Below are 26019 nucleotides of genomic sequence, written 5' to 3' on the forward strand. Positions count from 1 at the left end.
GGTAAATACCATGTTTAGCACCTTTAAAGTATTGTGCTGAAATAGATTTAAAATACATGGGGACATGCCCTTTTGGAAATTAATTTACTTGAGCATTATCAGGCATTGTTAAATTGTATGACACCTGCAATGCCTATTCACATTTCCAATTATTAGGTATTGGCTGTATAAGTATAATTGAGTTCCTGCTAGAGAAAGTTTTTTTTCCCCTATATTAAAATTAACCTAATTTATTCGTCCAAAAAAAAAAGTTCCTTTTTTTATTTTTGTTCGCATGTTTTCAGAGCTTTGTTTTAATGAGTTATAAGCAAAAGGAAAACCAATATTATATGACATCAGCTTCTCTACAATACACTTCATAGAATTACTCAAGGAAAATATCTGCCTTGTGGGGATTAAAAGCCACTAAAAAACGCATTTACATTTTTTTTAATACATTTTTATAAAAAGGTCATTTAAATGTAAATGAACAGTTTTTCAGTTAAAATAATGACACTGAATCCCCATTGTTTCTATTCTTAACAATTGGAAACAGGTGGGCTGTGGTGCACAGTATATGCAAACCTGATACGTAAAGCCTGCTGCTCTACAATATGAAATTCAATTCTCAGAACTGTTCAATTATCTTAGGCCTATAAAAGAAAATAAACCACTAGAGCAAGAACATGTTTTCTCCAGCTATCTTGTATATAAGTATAGGAAGAGAACTGCACTTTGTATGTACCAAGGCATTCCAGCAAAAACATGTGTGCAATGTGGAATGTGGCCATCCCTAATGGGCTAATTGATTGCCAATTTGGGGATGGCCAGCTGTATATAAGAGGAGCTGATTCTACTGCTGGAAAGGTTGAGTTAAGTACAAGGAGCAGCAGGTTGTGTGCCCTGTCTCTGCATGAGAAAGCTTTTGCTTGGGTGCTGGTTTATGTTTGATTTGTTTAAATATTGTGTTTGTCCTGTTGTTAATAAAAGTGATGCAGCAAGCGGTTTGAACTGCAATCTCCTGTCTCCTGCATCTGCTATTCCCGCCGCTAGCCTTGAACACAAGAAAATATTCTGTATACCGTAAATCATTTTAATATACTTTATCATGATGCAAACACCTAATTACATCTACATCTTTAATACCAGTTCACGTCCTATTCAATACGATTCTGTTCATACTGTTGATGTAGGTTATGATAATCATATTGTTTGCCACACTGATAGCTCTAATTTTGAATTTACAGCTCTGGCAGGGGATGTATGATACTGTCATACTTTATTTTTATACATTATAAAAATGGATAGGTAGTTGAGGCATTCCCCAATGCTGTAAAATGTTCTAAAAAATCCAGCTGTGGCTTATCGGTTGATCAAATCAACATTCTTGTCCATGCAATCACAGATTAGAAATTTAATTTTCTTAGTTTAAATAATTGCAAGCAAGTTGCACAAAATGCCTTATAGAAAGACACTACATTCTGTTAAATGTGAATGGTTCCTCCGATTTAACAATATTACACAAATACTAATTGCATTGCAAATATTGCACAGTGTGTATATTCAGTATCCCACGCTTTACTGTTTTCATTGCTATGGTCTTGCACACATACTGCAGATTTAGCATGATAGATACCAGGGGATTTTGCTTAACAGAACATTTTAATGAATACACTGGCTTTTGGGATGTTTTGCTACAATAATTGGACACAGTAAAATACAGTAAGTGTCTCTGGTGACTGGCTCTGTGGGGCTGAAGTATAAGTGCATGCATTGAATGCAGTATGCAGAATTAACACAATGTGGCAGAAGTCTCTGTTCTTCCTAATGCTAATTAAATGATAAACCATTGATATTTAAACATAATTATATACACATAAAACTGTGTACTTACCAAACATGATTAATGAGGAATTATTTGTAACATACTGTTTATTTTCTAAATAATACAGTTTTTATTGCCAAAATAATATATTTCTCGACACATATTCGGGTGTAGCTTTAGAGACAGTTTCACACAATTAGGTACATTTTGTCTTACATCTGAGTTTAAGGCTTCTGTTATGAGTTTCGAAACCCTGAGTTTATCAAAAAAATATTACATTTTGAAAATCAAGCAGATGTATTTATATGGCAATGGCTGGGGTACCATTATAAAATGTTACTGTAATGCTTTTCCCATGGGTTTACTGTGGATTTGTAAGGCTGTGGGTGTGTTTAGCGGGTGTATAGCATGTAGAATAGTGGAGGCAGACACAGTAGATGTTTGGAAGTGCACATTCCAGTTTATCTCTTGTTTTTGCACTTGGGGATGTTACAGAATACGCTTCTTACAATACAGGTCGAAAATATCAGTGATATAAAATAGTTTAGAGACTGCTGTTCGTCTGAGCTGTACTACAGTAGTTACAAAACAAAAAAATGCTCTCCAACACCATCCCTACACAGTATAAAAAAAAAATAAACAATATTTTAAAAAAATCAAACTTACATTTCTTTAAGCATGATGTTAACTATGTACATTGGTATAGTAAGTGGTTGTTATTAATAATTATTTTACCTTTACTATAGTTGAACAGCTACAGATCAAGTATTGTTTACTATTATTTTTACACATTTACCATACTTTACCATGGCTTGCCATGTTGTTTTTTTAATATGCTTTCTATACCTCACTGGGCTTTACAATGGTTACCTATGCTGTTACCATACCTTCACTTTATTACACTATGCTATGCTTTTATTATGGGGAGCTTTTATAAGGGTACTGTCTGCCTTACACCTCCTCAACAAAAGCAGGCAGTAATATTACTTCACACCAAAAGGAAAACAGAAGAAAAGAGGAAGTGTGCTGTAAATGTGGACAGGGCTACCTGGAAGTAAGGCATGCAAATCTTTAACCGTGTACATGTTTGATGTAACATGTGCTTCATTCAGATCTGCACATGTGAGACTTGAACAACAGGTTCAGTTTATAGAATTATTTCATTCACTTTAACAACCCCTTTTACTCAATGCCTTCACAATACAGTAACAGCCTCCTGAAATCAGCCCTCTTCATATGAACCTTATAAAACGAAGCCTGTCTGTATTTAATAGACAGTAATTTTAGTCTCATCTATTAAGCTCAGTTCCTGTGATATATTGGTCAATGAAATCTGAATTACTATAATGAACAAGAAAGACTCTTGCTCCTTACATTATTAATAGACAGCATTATTTGAGAAACCATTTTCCCAGAATAGCCTAGTTTTATGTCTATGTCAAGTCAGGTGAGTTTGTGTGTTTGTATGGATGTTAGCTGTCTTTTTAGTCCTTGTTCAAAATGTGGAATCGCATTCACTTTTTTTCAGCTTAACCGACACAACTGCAGACAAAGGGCTGTAAATGCAGCATAGACCTTACTGGTATCACAATCTTTAAAGGCAACTTGTAGCACAACTACAGATCAAGGAGCTGAGCCCAAGAGCAGGCGAACGAGAATGCTTGAAGGAGGAGCAGCAGCAGGAGATTGAAGTGACAAGGGGTCTAGGATAAGGGGCTGATCAAATTGTACAATTGCACACCAACAACTATGCACAAATGGAATTAAATCTTAAACTGTGAGCAATATAAACCAAACTAGAAAACAAAAGTTGGCATATTTATCTGTATGCACTGTTCCTGCCCTTAGTGACCAGCTATGCTGACGCACACCCTTCAGTGAGAATCTGTGTTGCGAAATCAACCTTTTTACTATCCTATTCTGCTATTATTGTCACGAACCATAAATCATCCCTGTTTATTATCATTAAGGCTACGATGTCACGGTGGTCATGGAAGTCGTGAATTTGAAAAAAATCTGTATAATCTTGGAAATGATTGTAAAAACAAATTTGATGAGACGCTTCCTTTATCTGTATAAGAACGCAGTATGCCATGCACTAAAAATACAAACCTGCGAGTATCTGGAAATTGCTTGGTTGTGTATGCACACAGCATTTACATGTAGTTATGTAGGTCAGCGAATGAGATTTTGTAGCTGAGCCGTTGAATCTGCAGTAGGGAAAACAGCTAAAATACAGAAAACGGTGAGTGAGCTGTTTTCTGTAAAGACAGAAGAACAAATGCATCAGAGAACAGAAGTTTACCAACTTACAGAGGCTTTCTTTACAACATGCTGTTTCAGAATCGTGGAAAACTAACTAAGTTTTGTACTCTAAAGTAACATTTAAACGTGTCAGCAGTCAAAAGCAATAGTCTTTATATTACTGGTTTTGGTGTACTATTTAAAAGCTCTTGTGTATGCTGATGTAGCTAAAACTACATTATTTGGTGACCTTTCCGTGAATTCTTGTTTTTTTTGTCGCACCTCACCCGTGAAATGTACAAAAAATTACGGTGACAAAATCGTAGCCTTAATTATCATCAACAACATAATCATTCAAAATAATACAGTAAGTTTAAGCAGCAAAAAGTTTAATTTGAAATAAAAAGCTCAAAATCAGGGCATAGCAAAGCAATTCTTATATGCAAAACTGGTTTATGCATCTCTGCAACCTAAATGATGTTATTACCATGAAAATATATATTTACAAACTAAAACTGTTTATTAGTAAAGAGCTGAGAAAGGGTAAAGATTAGTGCTCCACCTTGCATAAAATGAGCCTGCTAGGCCCTTAGAGAGTTGGCCCCCGAAGATAGGATGAGGATACAATATAGAGCCATTAGCTGCCAGTTCAAAGGGTTCCAATCTGCATGTTCACTGGTAACGACACTCCCTTTGGAGACTGTACATCTCGTCCAACCTCATCCTTTCCCACCTGTTACAGAGCCATGGTTGCAGTATGATTATTTCCATTTCAAATGGCACTCCAGCACACTTGAACTGGAGATTCACCATGGCTATTAGCTGTGCAGTGCTGTAAAAGAAGCATTACAGGGAAAATAAAGGTTCAGCAGAGGGTAATCAAACTGGAGATTATTGCAGGCTTTTTAGAGAGCAGAGTGTACTGGAATTGGCATTTAACTTTCTGAATTACAATGGAAAGCAAACACTATTACTGGTCAGCGAGCTTGCTGTACTCAAGTCACCACTTGTGTGTTGACCCTCACAAAGGGATGTTAATGGCTGTTTCCCAGGCAATTTCAAAACTATCAATCTGGTTTCATAATGTTTTCTGAATAGTTTCTCATTTTGTTTTCAAGCTCCTTCCAATATTGGGTTACCATCACAGTAGCGTAAAATGTATGTAGAACAAGAGTTGGCATAACTCTGTATGAAACTTACTGGAGTGGTTGGAGAAATAGCTCTCCTCCCCTCGTAAAAGTCAGAGAGTGATTACAGTATGTAATTTATGGAAATGAATAAAACATTTGAAATATTTACAAAATATATACAGTCAAGTCAGTAGATTTGTTATTTTTTTCATATGTTTAAGATCCAGAATAGTAAACATCTGTGTAATAAAATGTTTTATGTTCACAGGCCCGGATTATTACTAATCTTGAACTCATGTTGCTTAAGTAGCCCAAAACTAGTACTAATCGAGGTTTGTGAAACCAGACGTAAATATTTATGCAATAACATGTCCATTTTTTTCCTCTTGTTTTGTTATGTCAAACTGAAACATTAAAGGACCCACACATTTTAATAAAAGGTAGGCATTACATTTAAAAAAACAGTGCAGGCACATACAGAGGGTCCCCATAATCCCACAACACAACAGTAATGCGGAGTGTAAAACACAGACAGACATGTTGGCACCGTGTCTGGTACCTCGGTGCGCATAGCACCCTCAATGCTCAGCACACTCTGTGCACATGGTGCATGTGGCACACTCTGTGTGCACAGTACTCGGGGCATTCAGTGCACACAATACTGGGTGCACACAGTGCTCAGTACGCACGCTGTCTAATAACCTGGTGCGCATAGCGGCCCTTAATGTACTCTGCCTGTAGATGGTGCTCCACCCTGCTGTAAGCTATGCGCTGCCCCGGTTGTGTGACTGCACGTAGTCCAGGCTAGACACCCTTGTCCAGTTGCTGGGATTGAGCCTGTATGAAACAGCTCTCTCTTGAGTTTTCTGGAGTTCCCCTGCAATTTTATTGCCTGAAGCTGGCTTGCCACTTCCCTGGAATCAGAATCTCTGCTTCTGTGAACTCAGCTACAAACGCTGCACAACTGTGCCGTGTTTACTCTTTTTCTTTTCAACAGCCTACATCGCTTTGCGATTGTAGTCTGCTTTTCTAACCTTACAGTGTTCGCTGTTTTGTGTTTTCCTCTGCTAGCAATAAAAAAAAGAGAGACGCATGATCCTCCACCGGACCCTGGCTCTGCCACGCCCCACTGTGGAGTTGATTCCGCAGGATTGTCTCGGCCCGCCCTCTCGGTGCCCTTATAAATTCAGCTCTCTTGCGTTGCCGTGGAGTCTGTTCTGTTTACCCTTACAGCTTTGCTGTTGTGTGCGTGTATGTGTGGTTTTCTTTTACTGCCTTGCAGTTAAAAAAAAAAAAAGTGATTCCTCCACCAGGACCCAGCTCTGCTGCGCCCCGCTGTTGAGTTGAATCCGCCGGCTTGTTTCAGTCGCCTACTCGGTACGCTGGTAAAAAAATTAATAATAAATGTTTTTTCTTTTACTGCCTTGCAGTTTAAAACAACAAAAAAAAAAGTGTGATTCCTCCACCAGGACCAAAATATATTGTTGAGACAGTGATATAGGTGCTTTTAATTTAGTGAGTGCATTAACATGGCAAATAAAGTACAGTATTTTATAGTTACTCAAATACACTAGAGACAAGAGTCAAAAGAAGAGAACATGTTTAAAGTGTATGGTGTCTATTTTATTTTTTTGTACAGCGGTTTTTAATGCTGTTGTGTATTATTTAATTTTTTTTTTTTAGTTTTGGAAGGTTTGCTGAAGGATTTCTGAGTGGAGCATCTGCCAAGATGTTTTACGCATTTAAATTTAGAAAGCTCTAATCTTTGAAATGCAATGTGAGCAAAACAGTCTAATTATGCATGTTCTGGGCTCACACCAAAGCTTATGTGACACATTAAGCAGTATTCCAGTCCACCAGCTTACCATTTTACTTACTTGCACTGTGTAGATTTTTTCTTTAAATGCCCTTAGTGAGCTTTGCTTGTAGTAGGTCTACTCTTAATTATATTGAAAATATGTCTGTTTAATTAAATATTGTTTATCTTCAAAACACACATGCCCACACAACAACCCAACCTCCCAATCAATTAATTGCTTTTTGTGATCTAATTAGTTCTCAGAACATACAGTAATACAACAAATGTATGTCAGAATGAACATTTAACACTGCTAATATTCTTCAAAGTGATCAAAGTGCTGTTAAGCTACAGTCAGATGAAATACATTGGCTTAAAATCAATGAAAACAATGAGGCTGTGTGACCAAATGTTAAGAACAATTAGAGCTGAGGACGGCCAGTGTATCCTAGTGACAGGATTGCCTATTGGTTTCATCTCAGAGCCATCTGTACAGCAAAGTTTGTTCCAGTCTAATAAGAAGCGAGAAACAGGAAAAAGTTGTCTGCATGCTCAGTCTCTTTTTCATGGGATTATCTGTCATTGCTAGCATGCATGCTGCCTTTGAGATAATGTTACATTGCGTAGGGCAAGCTCCAGACACATAGGATAGCCAAAGTACCAATGTGTCTTGATTTGGAAGTTAGAAATGAAAGCTTTTTCTCAAATGACATGTTTTATACTTCTTTCAGAAATTCAACATTTCCTGTCTACAGAAAGACTAACATCTCTTTACAGAATCTAACAGTATGATACTGTACATAGCTGTGTCCAGAACTTTTCCGCAATGCGTATCTCCCTTTACATTACTGTAACAGAGTCCCCAACTCCCTCAGTCTCCATGCCTTTTATACTATACCTCACTGTAAGAGCATACCAGCTGTCCTTCAGTCTGCCTTCAACTCAACCCCTTCAATTCAAGACCTCCTTAAAAGGGCAGCCAACTTCCTCCAATCTGTGCTCTCTGTACAAACTCCCCACCATCATCGCAATCTGCACCCCTAATACCTCCACATAACTGATTTTACTCTGAAGTCCTCACTGCCTAAATTTAAACCAATAATTTGTTATGCTGTGGGTCCTGGTTTAGAATTATTGCAGCATGTGTGTCATTTCATCGAAGACAATCCCTTTAGAACACAAGAAGCGTGAAGTGCTTTCACACAATGCTACCAAGCTCTCCCTGTATTGATAAGTCGGCAGGGGGGGTTCAAGAAGACAGTCAAGGATGTCATGTTATGGTTTATTAAGAAAAAAAAAAACATCTCAGCATGGAATATCCTACCTGTTGGACAAAAGAGGAGACACAATTTTACACACACTGTAACGTTTGTCTCCCGGTTAAGCACCTGCTTTAAAAACCTTCTACCAACTATTAGAGGTTATGTACACACAACGATGTGGATGCATAGTGAAAAACCAAAGCAATTATGTGTATTTAATGCTGGTTTCCATAGTAGACCATTTTCATATCTCCAATTGACTAAAAGTCTGGCGCTGAAAGCAGTGGTATATCGCAACAGTGGGAAACTCTTCCAAGAATGTATAACTGACCTTAAGACTTTAAAATCAGTTTTTCTACCTTAGCAACATTATCACTGGAATATGCACATTTTTCTACTAGAAAAGTTTAAGCTGCTGCTTCCTGGTATACTTCTGTAGCCTCACTCCCTTGCATAACAGAGGGTAATGACTTGATTTGAAAGCCTTTAAGATGTTTTCATAAAGCAAGCAATCGCCTTTAACTGAAACTGGATAGTACGACAAGACTGCTGCCAATGAAATCTAACTTGATTGATATCAAAGTGTTTCTATTCTAACACAGCGGCAGATGGAATCATAGCATAATTGTGTCTGACAAGGAAACCCTGGTTTCTTATTGACTCAGTTAATTGTGTTGTAATTGAAACGTCTAAGTTTCCTTATGCTAAAAACACATTCATAACTAAATACATTTTTTTATTTTGGTCACTGTATTCATGGCCGACAAAATCATTCACAATATTGAAATCAGAAAAGAGGAAAAAGAGAAATCTACATTTACCTTTTTTCCCATAAATCTTTGGTAACTGCAAAAACAAAACAAGTTCCAGTAATAAAGCAATGTTTAATTTCATTATTCAGGGAAGCAAACCAAAATTAATGTTTACTGCTTTGCAACTCCAAACATTACTCAAATGAGCTCTACATTTCAATTGATCTAAATAATAAAAAGGGAATTAGATGTGTAATGGACCATCGTTTTTATTTTTTAAACAAATTCTTTAATTTTACAGTTATATGTCACAGTATGAACAAGACGAAAGACTTTATCCAAATTAGATACAGTAGTTATCTTATCAAACTCATAATGCAACCGTAAAAGCACCCCTGCTTAAATGCAATTGTTAATTTTTAATTTGACAAAGGAGATCCTTGTTAGAGGTTTGATCCAGGTGTTTACACCTTCGTGTACACCTCTAATAGCTGCTACACACAAACACCCTTCTGCTGCATTATTGTTGTCATGACAACATGGTGTATACAAAAGCTAGTTGTTTTCTTGATCAGTGTAAATTGCTGACTCAGAAGTTACTGTTTTATTTGAAGGCAAAACAAATATGACGGTAATTGGCTTTGTTTTTGAAGATATGTTTGCAGTGTTGCTAACTGTGTGCATTGCTGTTCATTACAAGTGAGACTTGAAAGGGAAAAAGTACTGGTGTGTCAATAGAAAAGTTGGAGGTTGAAAGGCTGGGTGTACACCAGCCTCGTGATATTACAATTACACAAAATGAAAAGAAACAAAACGGGGGCTCCCGAGTTGAGCATTCAGTAAAAGCACTTGCATAGAGTGCAGGATGCGCTCTATAGTCTGGATGTCGCGAGTTCGAGTCCAGGCTATTTCTTTGCCGACCGAGGATGGGAGCTCCCAGGGGGCGGTGCTCAATTGGCCGAGCGTCACCCGGGGGGAGGGAGGGTTAGGTTGGCCAGGGTGTCCTCGGCTTACCGTACACCAGCGACCCCTGTAGTCTGGCCGGGCGCCTGCGGGCTTGCCTGTAAGCTGCCCGAGAGCAGCGTTGTCCTCCGACGCTGTAGCTCTTGGGTGGCTGCATGGTGAGTCCGAAAAAGCGGTCGGCTGACGGCACACGCTTCAGAGGACAGCGTGTGTTCATCTTCGCCCTCCCGAGTCAGCGCAGGAGTGGTAGCGGTGAGCTGAGCATAATAAAATAATTGGCCATTCCAAATTGGGAGAAAATAATAAAAATAATCGGCAACGACGAAATTTATACAAAAAGAAAAAATAAATAAATAAATAATAATAATAAAAAAAAACTGGCGCTTTTGTGTGTCATGGTTTGACAGGAATGAGTGACAGTGTTTTGTTTTCCATGCATTTTGTTTGGAGGGGATACAGCTTGGACCAAAACCGGAATCAGTGATTTAAAACACAATGGTCAGAGAAAGTTAAAAAACATGAGTGCAGTGCTTCTCATATCGGGAACTGTGTTAAACTGAAAATGACTGGAAACTTTGATATTGCTACTCAGATTGATGAAGGTTACCATATTTCCGTGCAAAGGCATAGCTTGTACAGAAGAATAGGTGTGTTCTTTCCCGGATAATTTACTGCATCAGGTTCTGTGGAAGTCATGAGTTGCCACTGAGAGGTCATGATGAGAGAGAGAGCCTTCTTTAAATCGGGGAGTGTTTCTAGATTTGGTAGATGCGTTTTCTCAACTAAACAATCAGTTAGCTGATCACCTTGCAAATGCAACTGTCTAAAAATACATCACAGACCATACAGAACGAACTTCTAGATTGTATGCTGGAAGTGCACAAGAAGAAAATTCAAACTGAAGTTTCAAATGCAAGCTTCATGTCAGTACAAGTCAACGAAACGAGATGTATCATGTACAACTCAACTAGTGATTGTGCTGAGGTATATCACTGAGGGCTCTGTCGTTGAAAGGGTTCATATTTTTTTGGAAGTTCGGGACTGAACGGCTGAAGGATTTATCAACTCTTCTGAAGCAAGAACTGGAGCCTTACAATTTAAAAACAAAACTTATCGTGCAAACATACAACAGTGCAGCTGTAATGAGTGGTGCATCAAATGGTGTCCAAGCAAGACTCAAAGAAAGTTATCCATATGCGCACTTTGGCCATTGTTATGCTCACCAGCTATATTATTATGTGGCAAGTCTGTCAAACCAATCAGAGATTTCTGCAAATCTTTCAGCCTTTTCAGTGTTATTCTCAACGTCTCTGAAACTAACAGATGTTTTGACGACTTGTGTAAAAGTCGGATTCCAAGTTCTGGGGCAACACGGTGGAACATTAAAAGCAGGAGTGCTTTGAGAAAATTCAGAGTGTGGACAGTTGGGATGATGGATCAGTTCAGCAATCTTATGGACTGGCAAAGCATCTGGTAGAAAGATTTTCTTCTCTTTTTGAAGTTTTTTTCATTCTGCCCAACACGTGGACATTCTTTATAACATCTTACAAAAGCAAAATTCGATTGTAGTAGCAATTGAACACTCGCTGGACAAATTCGCAAAATCTGTGACAACACTGAAAGAAAACCTTCCCGCAGAAGATAACCCAAGCGAAACTGAACCACTAAAGAAAAAAATTGGCTCAAACAATGCTGATGTAACGAAGGAAGCATGGAACATTATGATTCTGCAGGCAAAAGAACACTTCGACAAAGTAAATCACTTGATGTAATTTGATCTTATTGATTCAGAACCCTTCCATCAATTTAATGTGGATTTTCCCAATGAACAGCTGCACATGGCAGTGAAGTGTTATCCAATGCCACGCAAAGACAAACTTCAAAGTGAATCGCTTGAAGTGCTAAAAGAGAATAACCTTCAAGGCACTTTTTCACAAACCTTTAAACTGAGAGTGCCCTTATTTCCTAACAACAGAGGAATCAGAGAGATGTTTCAGTACACTGAAACGTATAAACTCTTTCCTTCGCAATACAATGACCCAAGACGGACTTAACACACTTGGTGCACTGTCGATTCAAAAAGGAGCTTATCCGCAGTATTCAAATAAAATAACTTTAAAAATATGATGGAACCAGGAAATGCCATCAGGAAAGCACTCTTCAAAGGTGAAAGGGGAATAACAGACCCCTGTTCAGACCATTCAGCCACTGGATTACAGGAAGAGACAACTCATGCAAAAAAAATAATTTAATGTATTCAATTTCTGAAAGCTGTAGAAGAGTATTCCAGCTGGGATCAAGTCTTATCAATTTAGAATTAGTGCTATAATTGCAATGGAAATGTATTAAAATATTGCTTGTTACAATACATTGGAATTCGTCCTATGCATTGAGCATACCACCTGTCCTGTGACCACATTGGACCACGTGAAATACTGCTATCAGTTCACATTCATTAGGGATTCTCTGAAATGCAGGGCTTAAGCTTGAAAAATCCTCAGGCTTGTTATCTTTAAGACCACACACCAGTGGCGGCTCATGTATATGGGTGCAAAGGGCCACCAGTTTAAATTAATAAGTAGTAATAATAATAATCTAAATTAAACTGTAGCTACTATTATTAACATTACGATAATTGTTACCAGCATTATATCGCATTATTTCTGTCACCCCTGCCGCACACAGTAATGAGGTGGGCAGAACAGATCAGAAGTCTGTGTTTCCAATTGGTTCTGGGGCGCTGAAGCCTTTCACCCCTGGAGTACATGTGCAGTAGTGATTTCTGAGCTCTTAGCGGGTAGAAGCAATGCGAGTTTTCAGTGGGCGCCCATGACAGTTACGAAAGTGTATAGCTGTCATGACTACAGTATGATATTCCAACCAATCAAGCCCATTTTAAAATAAGTGACACGTGTTTTAATGTCATAACTACGGTATGCTCCTGCAGAAAAAAAAAAGTAAAATAAAATAAATAGCGGAGATTTACGAGTGCATCATCTATTGTCTGATTAAACCACGTACCCTACATTTGTTTTCCTGCAATTCAGAACTGTGTGGTCCTCCGACGCTGTAAGTTCTGAATATGGCTGCACGGCAGGCTTGCAGAGCGAATAAAAAAGCAGACGGCTGACAGCACTCGTTTCGGAGGACGCGAGTGCTCATCTTCGGCTCTCCCGAGTTAGTTCATTCCAAAATTGGGAGAAAATTGGAAAATGAATAAAAATAATTGTTTAAAAAAAAGAATAGCAAACATGTATTTTCATTTAAAACAGACATCTACACGAAGTTCTCAGTTTGCTTGTCTTGCTTTCCAGGATAGCTGTTACTGTTTTACTTCCTTAATCATTTCACCCCAGCAGTGTCTTCTGAGTCAAATCTAGTGACGTACCACATACTGTGTTTTAAATGAAAATACTTATTGCTAAAACATGTGTTGCTTTCAAAACTGCACATTTGAGACCTATGTAATGAATGGATGCACATACTGAGAACATGTATGGAACTATTGGCTACATTTACATTAAAATAGAAATGTTTCAATGAGAATGTTAACCCATGTCCAAGCCTATCAATATTCTCATTAAGAACAATGGTCACTGTTAAAAGATACGATATATCCTCCCCTACCTGTGGGATTCCTGTTCCACTGATCAGATGAAGTCAGTGAAATATTCTTTGTACCTGCACAGAAAAAAGAGAACAATCTGTGAGGACTAAAGCAGAAACATGATATGAATAGTACAGGATTTACAGCATGCATGCTCGTTTCAGTTCAAATGCTGGAACAGAAAAGTTAATGTTCTTTTCACGCAGTTCATTCCATATAGCTACTACCCACAACGACTATTTCTCCTCATTTGCTACTTTGAAACAGAAGAGATTTATTTATTGTTCCTTGCTCTATAGAAAATGTTTGTATAAGTACAGATATGTGATCTCTCTTAGAATTGTTTCTGTTTGCAATGATTTTGCCAGAGAGGTTTTTAGAAATCTATTCCATGGCCATAACAGTCACCCTACTTTACAAACAAGAAAGATGCATAGCTATTTAAAACACTTGGTACATATATACTGTAGTCTTTAAGTTTAAATAGACATGTAAATAAAAGGAACATTTTAATGTAATTCAGACAGTAATTTAAGTCTTAATTTAAATTGCACTTGTACAGTAATACAATTGTAGGAATGCTGATGGTGTTTTACTGAATACTTAATATAAAAACCTAAATCCCAAGTACCCCTTCATCCATAACTTGAAACAATCAATCAGTAAGAATGAGCAAATAAAATAATTAATTTGATGAAATTATTGCTAAAATGAGCTAGAACTAGAAACACCTTCTTTACTTACTGTTGCCCCCTCCTGTGAATTCATTTTTTTAAGAAATGGAGGGGGGCACCAGAAGTGGGTGTGTTATCTACCTATCCTGGATCACTGATCAGTTGGGGTACTGCACCTGAGCATACGTCCCTTCTCAGTTTCAATGTTTCAAAGAATGAGACTTCAACAATAAGCAGTGAATATGATATAAAAGATATTCAGTGATACCTTACACTTTCCTGGACAGATAGTTTGCTTGGAGTAGCTCGCACAAACAGCATTAATGTATTATTGCTATTATAGAGCTGTGCGTGTGACACTTGACAAAGAGGCTTCTGAAGAAGCAGTCACAAAACTATACTGACACTGACTGAAACACTAGATCATATTACTGTAAGTGTAAGCTTTTTCAGTAGTGGCAGTTTTTCAGCATCGCCAGGGTGCCAGTAATAACATGGGAAAGGGAAAGTACAGAGCCACTGCTTTTGCAAATTCCCATTGGCGTGTCACAGCTGTTCCAGAATCTATAAGAAGCAACTCCCACTGCAGTGTTTTTCTGCCTGCAATACTGGCATGTTGTTAATGTAGTCTTGCCAGTAGCATACTCCTATAAGGGATAGTTAATGCCACCTTGCCTGTCTGATATTAGCAAGATGGTGCCTCCCCTATAATGCTAGCCTTCTTTATCGTAAACGATCAAGAGCAGAGTATAAGCAACCTGAAGGAGCTGGAAAAGGCCATTATGTCAAGGATCTGGCTTCCCTGCAAATTAAGCACAGTCCCATCCAATAATCTGAAAGCCGCAGGCAGTGTTTCAGCTGTTCCAGGGCTAGGCAGATTGCAGTGAATCTGCTCTCACAAGAAAGCCATGTTTTACAACAGAGTTCTTTTCTTTTTCCTCAAAAACTGTACAGCTGTTGACAAATAAAGTCACCATATTTGATTGCTCCATGACCTTCCTTACATTGCAAGACCTTGAATGTTGTTTTTTTCTTTTCTTTTCATGAACTGTAAAGGCTTCTGAGAGTGGAAGAATGGTCAGCACTACAAGACTGTACAATCTCCAATCTATCCACATGTAATACCAGTGAAAGGTGACGGAAAAGCTGCACTGGGGACTGAAGCTCACAGGACAGATAGAGCTGTGATCCAAGCTGTTCAATCAGAAACATTGCATTGGTTCCTGACTCCTCTCCCAAAGTTATGCATTTTGATTGGTTCATCTGTCCTACCTGCTCGCTCCTGCACAGGTTCAGAGGGGCTAGGGAATGTAATTCATTGTGTTTTACACCCTACAGCCTATTCAGTAACATTTTAACATCACAATCTCAAAGCCCATATTGTTAGTTAAGTAATTCTAAGGTTTCTATATTGCCTTAGGTACCATGTTTTAATACACTGGACTGCAGATTATGTATTATTATTTTTAACATTATTAGTCATAGTAGTCATATTATTATATTTCCCCATTCTTTAAAACACATTTAAACTCTACTTTGAGCTATAATACAATAAAATAAAACATATTTTTTAAAAAAGCACTTTATTCTGCTGTGGTATTCTGTTGTAGATCACAAAACAATCATGGAGTTTTAATCGACCACTGAGCTCATCCACATTCCACAATGATTGGCATAGTGTGAACCAGTTCCGTATCTAACACAGCCCTAAGCCCTAAGTATTGTTCTTTAAAGCATTTTAGGAATTCAGCTCTGCCTTTACTGCCTGTCTTATTGGTTTGTGTGTGCAAACACCAAACGCAGGGCTCTGTGCAACTGCTTCACAGCAACCTGCTGTGTTCTCCTATTGTAAAGCAAACAAAAGATCAAATACCGGTAGTTTAAAAATATTAGTGAAAGTTTTTAAAGAATGTGATTGTACACATAAACGTTTTTCGTGTTCATTACAATGTTCAATGATGTTACTAATGACTACAGCTTTAATATCCACAGTAGCACATCTTTACTCCAACAGTAACAAATAAAGACAACCAGAAAATCTCCTGCTGGTACACTTGCTGCCTCTCTGGAAATGAAACAGAAAGTGTTTTACTACATCTGTACTCTACTATAATGATTTTGGCAGCAACATAGCAAGAAGATTGAAAAGTTCAAAGCTTTTACAGTACAAAATACATTTCTATTTCCTTTTACATCATCACAGATGTGTGATATGTCCTTTCATTTCAGTTTTAAAATACATATATTCAGCTTATCTAGCCGAGTAGAGTGCTGAATTTTGGTGCCGGTACAATGATGGATTAAAATGTAGATATGGGCATTGTTGAACCTGGTTTCAATCTATTTCATCCTCCTTCCTGCAACAATGCTCTGATTGAAATGATATACTTCACTGTGGGAACAGAAAACCAGCATAGTTGCAGGAGGGAGCATGATCTGGATACACTGCAGTCTTTAGAAGAGATGTTCTTTTTCTCCTGGTGAACGCTCCTGGTGTTAATTTTGAGAAATGCTTTGATATGGACAATACAGGACACAAAAGTCAGGCAATGCTTTTCTTGTAAACTTTGCAGGGTGTACCATAACACTTTAATGCAATATCTCCCTGAAGGACACAGTATGCCATGTCAACAGTTTAAAAACAGCAACCCTCAACAGCTTCTGCCATGTCAGTGTCCAACGCCATGTCCTTTAATGTTCACAGTTAAGCAGAAGTTACTACAAGTAAAGAGGCTGTTAAACACAAGGGTCATTATTCTCAAGAAGACCAGGAGATACATTTCCCACATCTTTTCCAATTCAGAGCCATTACAGAATTTACTGGTAATCTGTGCGTTGCCCGGAGAGAGGACCTTTTTATAACTGATGTGTAAACCATAATGGCAGTTTACTGTCTGCGCCACAAATGACCTAGCTTGGAAAAACATTTTTTAAAACGTTTTCTCCTTAGATCTTTTGCGGCAGGTTTAGGAAAGGTGAGCGACGTGACAGCAAGGAAGGTCCCCTGTCTGTCTGAAGGGCAGGTGCATCCGTGGGAAGGCTGCAAGATGAGACAAGCACGAAGGGAAGGTAGGGGGAGGACAGCTATGGAGCCGGCAGACTCCTGACTTAAGCTCCACTGCACAGATTGGTGCTTATGGGAACAATAGGGGACTGAAACACCAATAGTGCAAAATGGCACAGGGAGGCAATGTTTTGCATGCGTACCAATACACTAAACATTATATTATTGTGTTAATACTGTATGCAGGTATTAAATATATTATTATTAACATATTTTAAAATTATATATATATATATATATATATATATATATATATATATATATATATATATATATATATATATATATATATATATATAATTTAATTATTGCTTATGTTATTGAAAGTTTATTCTTAAATGTGTTCTTGGAAAGATAGAATATTGAGTATGATCCGTTTTTAATGTGTGTTTGTGATGTAGGTGCTTTGAATCAAGTTTGATTGGATAAAAAACAAACACGTTTACAACCATTTCCATCAGGCTCACGCATGGTATTCAGTAGTATATATTAGCAGCAGCTCTAACATTCTCTGTTTGTGGTCACAGCTGTCTTTCTTGATGTCCACTTTTCCTTTGTCTTGCCATTGCTAATACACTGTCATGTCTATTTTAGTGCTGTTCATTATTATTATTATTATTATTATTATTATTATTACTAGTAGTAGTCGTAGTAGTCGTAGTAGTCGTAGTAGTAGTATTATTAGTATTATTAGTATTTTTTGTTCCCCTTTTCTGGTAGAATAATTGCAATAGTGTTGTGGCCACATCTTTATAGTAATGCAAGGATCCCAACTTTGATCAACTTTGCAACTTTAATTCAGGGCGATGACAAATCCAATTGGGTAGACAGGTGCTAGTGGCTGGACAGTGTATATACACAGTAAAGTAATACACAGACATCTGATGTTCTTAGGCAGTCTGGTGTAATGGGGGGGGGGGGGGGGGGGGGGTTGATTGAAAAGCTGCCAGTGAAGTTTGCCCCCCCATGGAGCAAACTAAAAAAAAACAAATGCCTTCTGCATACACCCCCCTAATACATAAGAGTGAAAATGTGTCATAGACATGCAGGCCCAATGACGCTATTGAAACCCCTTCTTCACTTCTAATACTTGAAAACTAATGTTGGAAGTCATAAAATGCTATTACTGCAGGATAAACTCTCATCATGTCATTAATATGCAATATGTCATGCCAGTGACCGCTGACATTTTCATATTGATGTATATACCTAAATCTGACTATTTCATATGGTTGAATACAAGCTCACCATTTGGAGGGTATATGAATATGCTGCAAAGCTGCTTTCCCATCTTTTTGTCAGTATTAGTTGTGAGGGGATACAGAGTGAATGTGTTGATTTATCGCACTGTTTTCACACTGGCATCTCACAGAGATGTCGAGTGCGCACCGAAACAAGACCTGTTTTGTTCACACTCACCGTAATGCATCTTTGAGTGTGACTGACTGATGAACTAACTAATCCACCTCCTGGGTAGTTTCCAGTCTGTAATTACCAGATTAATAGTACAATATGGTGTGAAGAAGTACTATATATAAAAGACAAATGTGGGGGTCCCCAAGTGGCTCATCTGGTAGAAGCACAGCCACGTGGTGTGTAGGGTGAGTCCTGGCTATGCGAAGTAGGACGTCGTCGCTGGGGACTCCGAAAGGAGCGTCACATTGGCTCTGGTGTTCCCGTGGGTTAGGGAGGCAAAAGCCGTGGGAACTGTTTCTCCTCATCGCACTGCAACGGACCCTGCTGGCCAGGTGCCCAGTGAGCTCAAAGACAGACACCTGCAGGGGCTGAAAAAGGAAGCTGGCTTGGTCGTGGGATCAGAGGACGGTCACTGAACCTTTGGGTCTCTAGAGCCATGTGGGGAATTGCTGCGGTGAGGGGGAAAGCAATTGGGCATTCCAAATTGGGAGAATTGATATATATATATATATATATATATATATATATATATATATATATATATATATATATATATATAAGACAAATGTTTCACCAAGTAGTCTTCACATGGTATCTTTGTAGTTTTTCTACATTGTGTCTTCCACTGTATGTTCTGAATATTTTAGGTATACTGCATACTGTATACATATATGAGTCCACTTTCATATAATTTCATAGAAGACTAAATACATGACACGTACAGTATATACGAAGCATAGAGTATTGATTTTCTTCATTTTATTGTGTTTGTTTTTACTTTTTGAAAACATTTTTCTAATGACAATTTGGAGTAAATACCTTTGAGAATCCAGCACTACGTGTTATTTTACAAAAGAAAGATTAGGTTGCTTAATTGTTCAATATATATATATATATATATATATAGTTCTGTAGTGAAGTAATCCTCCCAGAGCAATTACTCCCATTCCAGATACCTGATGACTGCTTGATCAATAAATACCACAAGATGAAGTTATGTGCTATGCAGAGGGCTGTGTAGCAATTTAGATGGCTGACTCTCTGGTATCACATCACAACCATCATTCCTGCTTGTGTAAAGGACTGTCAAACAGTGACCTCTTCATCCCAAGAAGAAATGCAAAGTAAAGATACGTGCCTTCCCTGAAAACGCCTTTTTAGCCAAAGACATTAATCACGTCTGTAAGGGGATTAACATTGCCTGGAACAGGGGAGTATTTGCATTGGCCAGCATGCCCCCCGTAAAGATAGATTTTGATCTGAAAAAGTTGTTGATAAGTACAGAAAATCCTAATGTGACCAGCCAACAGATACCAAAGAACACAGGCTGTTACACCAGCAGGAAGCCAAGGAAGATGAGGCTGTAGATTACATGCAAACCCTTCAACTCTAAAAACAAACAGTCAACCCAGATCAGCAAATAATATCTGAGCCAAAAAGTTTTCACATACTCTGCTACTAGCCAAGAAAAAGATTCTATATCGTGTATAAATTCAAACTGCATAACCTTGTTAGAAGTCCAGAATCTTGGCGGCTCTGAGGAATAATTCATTAGATTGAGAACAAGTAAGAGAGAAAGACTACTGTATTTATCACGTTATTGAGTGTAATCTGTCTGGAAGTATATGAAGACTGTTTGTGTGGAGCCATCCTGCAGTCTCATTGTCAAGCTTACATTAACATACTGTAGATCTAGTAAACCGCTTGAGTTAAAACAGTTAGCTGCTAAGAAAATTTTTTAGCTCAAATTATTAAGTGTATCATACTCTCGGGCTTATATTTGTTTGTCAGTCAGTCTTCGTCAGCATGAAGTATGTCTGTCTCTTTACTTACATTTCCTGATATCTAGAGAACTGCTTGTCCAATTACGATGAACCTTGAAAAGGACTTACCTTAGCGCAAGCTATTGAGAATATCAGAATCTTAGGATATATGAGGGCATTTGTCCCTCTGTCTGTATCATGCTTACATGAATAATGGATATACTGTACATCATGGTGATGCATTTTTGCATGTTACTAGGCCTCTAATTTTGAATTTGCAGTGATGGCAGGGGATAAATGTCACTAACACGCTTATTTGTCTGAAGACACCCAGTAAGGTGAATTTTCATTCACAAATACAGTACCAGTACAAACATAATTAAATCAACTAACAATATTACACAGCCAGTTTCTAAATTAAAGAAGGCGTTGATATGTCATGAACAGTTCTTCTTATTTAGCCGCTTAAATGTGGCAATACAAATGAGAAAACACTTCTTTAAAACAGCATGGGTTCTGTGTGAAAGACAAACCGTTTCAGCATAGAGGGCTGTGGGAAGAGAAGAAAGACTGTAGGGTGTTGCCATAGCAACAAAGGATTCTCTTGTGAGGATATGGATAAAACATGGAGGCAAATTGGAAAGGTGCTTTAAAGGGACAGGAGATGTTAGATGTATAGTGTTTATGTATTTTTTATTAAGTATCAAATACCACAGAGAATTCCCCTAGCCTGCCTAACTCATTGAACACACAAGCCTCATAAATTATTGATAGGCCCAAAACTCGAATGTTTCAGTCTAACCTCCTTAATCAGACTGCAAGAATGTATCAACACACAGGTAAAGGGAACCCGAACGAACTGAATTGTACTTTCAAGAATGTTCTGGAAAACAAACCTCTGCCCCCCACTGTTTCATATATAACTCATCGTTGTGCAGAATGCTTAATTACTTTTTTTTTATTATAGTTCACATAAGGCAGTCAGATATATTTCAAATTTTTCACCGTTGGCCAGTAGCCCATTGTTGTCCTAAACTGTTCTCATTGTATTCAAATAGCTGAAAGTGCATAGCTGTTTCAAGATACCATATGCAACAATAAGGGAAATGTAAAGGGATGTTCTTTTTAAACTAATTATTGCTTACAAAATAATTTCAAAAACCATACCCACTTTGCACTTCCATTTTAAATGTTTTTAAACAAACACATGTTATAGCAAACATGTATTTTAATTTTCAAATATGATATCTACTACACTAGGTTAGCTTGCAAGCAATTCACTGTCTAGGAAATCTGTTACTAATTTACTTCCTTGTTCAAAACATGGGTCAAACATGCTATTGGTTGAAAGTATATCAGTCAATAGGGAAGAGGTGGGGAAAATGTCACCCTCCAGGTGAAATGACCCAGCAAGTGCAAGACAGTCTAAAACTAAAGTAGAATCAGATAACATGTTTTACAATGAAAATACATGATTGAATTGATGAGAATGATGTATTAAACTAGTTTGTTAGATACAATTACTTCTGTGTGAAATTGTGGAAATAATTTGTTGTATAAAATCAATCTTTGTTGTAACAAAGATTACTTTCCATTGTTCAGCTCTTTAAATAACATTGGTTCATGGTATACCAGTTATTTCTTATTATATACTAATAAAGTGTATTAGGCCCTGTAACAGGATGTCACTTGGGTGGGTCGTCACTGAAAAATACTGAATCAGACACAGAGTATTGGGTATTGACACGGCACACAGGCGTGCAGATTTAACCCTTAGCGGTCCATTTATTCAGCGCGTCTCAGGCGTGTCAGGTCCAATGTATTTTCACACGCGCAGTTTATTTTAGACGCGCTGTTTAAAAGTGTTTTTTTCACAGTAAAACAGACACTCAGTACTGCATCTCCAGCCCCGCCCCACCCCTTGTTCGCTGTATTTTTCACATACCTTTTCATAGTCGTGCACACCGATAAATCTCCTGATCACCAATTCATTATTTTATTACTATAACATCAAAAAAGCTCTGCAAATGTCTATTCTTTGAGCTCTGGATGCAGAAGCAGCTATCTTGTTTGTTTATGTCCATGTTATCTATGTGGTGCCGGGGCTATCTGTATTCATGGGATATGCCCCTTTTTTTTTTGGCTTCTCTCGGTTGCTACCATTCTCACTCGGCCATTGAATGGTTTTCTCTGCTTTTTCTGGAGAAAAAACAACTAGAGACCTGTTTTTTACGTCTTTTTGATGATGTCGGAAAATTGCAATGTCGGACCAGGTTCGACATAGGACCGCAAAGGGTTAATGAACAACACAGGCCCGACACTAGGGTACCAACAATGGTAATCCTAGTGCCTGATTTAAAATAAAGGGCAGCGTTAGCTTCACTAAAAGAGACGTCCCGCTCCAGGAACCTACTACACTACGAAACCCTCTCTATACTTAGTTTGGGATCAAATCCCCTAAACTAACCTACTGCTGTTGCTGGTCCTGGTCTCCCGGCGACTCCGGGTCTGTCTGACGGTCCTGGCTGGACATCATTCACAGGCACCGTCTTGCAGTTGAAGCGTTCCGTAGTAGTTATCCTGCGGAGCGGACGCTCCCCTCCTTGATGTAACCACAGCAAGCTTTCGCTGGTCAGGACTTCCCGATCAGCTCAGCTAATGGCAAGCCTTGCTGTTTACTAAGCAGCAGCACAGCTGAACCAGCGACAGGGTCCTTCCTGTCGCAGGCCCATTGAAACAGAAATTCTGCTCAGCTGGTCAGATATTTCACTTTAGAACACTTTTGTGCTGAACGATACATGAAGGACAAATGGAGTGGTAAGTACTATGCTAGGCATTGCTTCTCAGTGGACACTACTCCATTTAACAAAACAATTGTGCACCATAGCAGTTATTTTTCCAAAACAGAAACCAAGGATGGGCATGAAGACTGAACTGCTTCCTCAATCACAGGGAAGTTCACATTGTCACTGCTTGTGCTATCACTGTTCTATGGATAAGCAAAGAGAACTTCTGTCCCATATATCAACACAGAAACAAATACAAAAGAGCCAGTTACAGATAAATGGTTCAGTCTTGTATTCCTCCATTAGATTTTCCAGAATACTTTGCCAAACCACTCTGGCATGGTCTAGACTAGCAGTCAGCACTTGAGTGGACGTTGTCATGGAAACTGCCTCGCCTGGCTCAGGCAGTTTGCTAGGATATCCCATGGGAGCCAGGCCATTGTTCAACTTTTTTCACCTCAAAAGCCCAGTAGAGAATATTTTGTTAATGTGCACACACCGCAGGGCACACTGTGTGCATTTAATTTTGAGTTCTGAGGCAGACTTGCAGTCTTCTCCATTTCCCACACTCTCTATTTTAAGACAGCCCTACTTTCATAGGCCATGTGCAATTTATCATTACATATATTATAAAACTGCACTTCAGCACCAGTCTATTATATACGATTCCCAATTTCTGATTATTAACTAGAGACAGAATAAGAGAATATGGGTGGAAGGTGTGCCAGACTTACTTCAGAGACATAGGTAAAGCAGAGACAATAGCAATGCATAAATGCCTTATTGAAAGTCATCCAATAGCCTTATAATCATACACAGTCCTAAATGCCTATCAGCCTTATTTCAAACGCAGAATATGAGTAGGTATAACCTCAAAATGAAGGTGAAGTGTTTTTCCAAACAGTAACTGCTCTGCTAAAATATTTTAAAGGTAATTGACTTGTTATCACTTTCTACAGCAGAACGGCAGATTGCTGCGTAATTGAATAAAATGAAGGGTTGCATTACAGCACACATTATGTTAAACGTGTGCTTGATTTTTAATGGTATTTTTGTCATAGCATTTGTACAAGAAAACTGGCAAACGTCTTTTGCTGGTTTCTGTACTGTGCTTAAATGATTGCTTTGGGTTAACTATTTCAACTGCTTTTAAAATTATAAAGATTCAGTCTTATCATAGTGTATCCAGATCATGCAAATGCTCTTCCTGTCTTCTGTTTTACATTAGTTATTAATTTAAATCAAAGAATCAGTGCTATTGCGGGCAGGGACCATGAACTGGATACACAATTATGTCCATAAGCCAAATCCTCAATGAAGTCATTATTAAAGACTTTAGTGGAAAAATATATAGGAAAATAAAATAAAGCAAAGAAACTGATATATTATTCTGATGTTTTGTAATGTTCTGTATAGGAACATGGAATATTATTATTCTATGGGGAGGGGGTGTTTGACAGTAACAGTGTGTGAGAGGTGAGAGGGAGAGAGACAGCTGACAAAAAGATAAATAAACCTCCCATCAGATTTGCAGGTCCACCGCCTGCTCTGTGATACAGTGAACAGTCCAGGAGATAAATGTTACCTTGAGCTTGGCAGCCAGGTAGCCTGAAAAGGCCTATCCCTGGGTAACTAAATGATTCTTCTGCTGAGCCTCAATATACATGCCACACTACTATCTTCCAGCCCCAGAACACCGAGACCACAGCCAGCTTCCTGTGCTGCAGCCAAAACCCTCCATGTCCTTTTCAATCATTGATGAAATTTCACTCCTTTTCCTCTATATGCAAATAACAACTCCTCTCTACCACTGCATAAACAGCTTGAACAGATTTTTTTTTTTTTTACGTGGGAGGTCAGGGACAAGGACTGATTCATTGTTTGCAAACAATATGCATAGTTATTTGCTTGGCGTTTTTTTTTTTGTACAAGTAGAATGAACACTCTACACCAAAGTAGAGTGTTCATTGCATTCTTCCAGCAACAGAATGACTGGGCTATTCGATCCAAATTACACCTCATTGCTAGGCAGATGTGGCGCTTAATCTGAGGAAAGTAATTCTCAGTTGTTTCATTTTCGATAATTATCCTTGTTTTGTAAACAGAATACTCCATGCACATTCTTAGGAGTGCTGTGGTTATGTCCCGATGAGGATAAATGACCCACTGGATTCAGCTATCATCCTGCGTGGAATAACGACAGTACCCTATGAACATTCATAGTGTGTCCTTGATATATTTTAACCACTTCCACTGACTGTACCAGGTCCCCGAGGAGTAAAGAAACCTTTTTCTAAAATGTAATTCATGTTATTAATGATACTCATTCCTGGAGGACTTTTTTTAATTCCCTTGTAATGTGATTGTTAGTATGCAATTCATCTGTGTGCAAAACTTCATCAATCTAGTCACCCTCATTAATGAGGTCTGCATGTAAAGTGACAATTTCTCATGTTATTGACATGACATTTTTAGTGCTGAATTTTAATTTACCCAACCCTTACTCATCCTAAAGCCTGTTTATGTACTGTAGCTCCATTATGCTATTGCTCATGATTATATGTGTAACATGGTGGAGGCTGGGTGAGAAACGGAGCCCACTTACGCCACAAGCAAGCATCATAGCCACTATGCAAAATACTCATCTGCATTCGTGGTTTTAGAGCAGTTAACTTCATATCACCAATGGGACAGGATCCGTAACGGCAGTGCACCACATACTGCTACCCACTGCATATGCAAATCAGGAAAGGGGT

At 38.3% G+C, this 26019-nt stretch overlaps 1 protein-coding gene across 3 annotated transcripts in view; it reads right to left on the reverse strand.

Annotated features, from left to right (window-relative positions):
- Positions 1-26019, reverse strand: part of LOC117964194 (leucine-rich repeat and immunoglobulin-like domain-containing nogo receptor-interacting protein 1) — a 533294-nt gene that overhangs the window by 316189 nt on the left and 191086 nt on the right. For all 3 annotated transcript variants that reach the window (XM_058998459.1, XM_058998460.1, XM_058998461.1), the window contains exon 3: positions 13581-13634. The gene's annotated coding sequence lies outside the window, so the exon portion shown is untranslated. The remainder of the gene's footprint in view (positions 1-13580; positions 13635-26019) is intronic.

Source organism: Acipenser ruthenus, chromosome 24, assembly GCF_902713425.1.
Source record: "Acipenser ruthenus chromosome 24, fAciRut3.2 maternal haplotype, whole genome shotgun sequence".
Taxonomy (NCBI): domain Eukaryota; kingdom Metazoa; phylum Chordata; class Actinopteri; order Acipenseriformes; family Acipenseridae; genus Acipenser; species Acipenser ruthenus.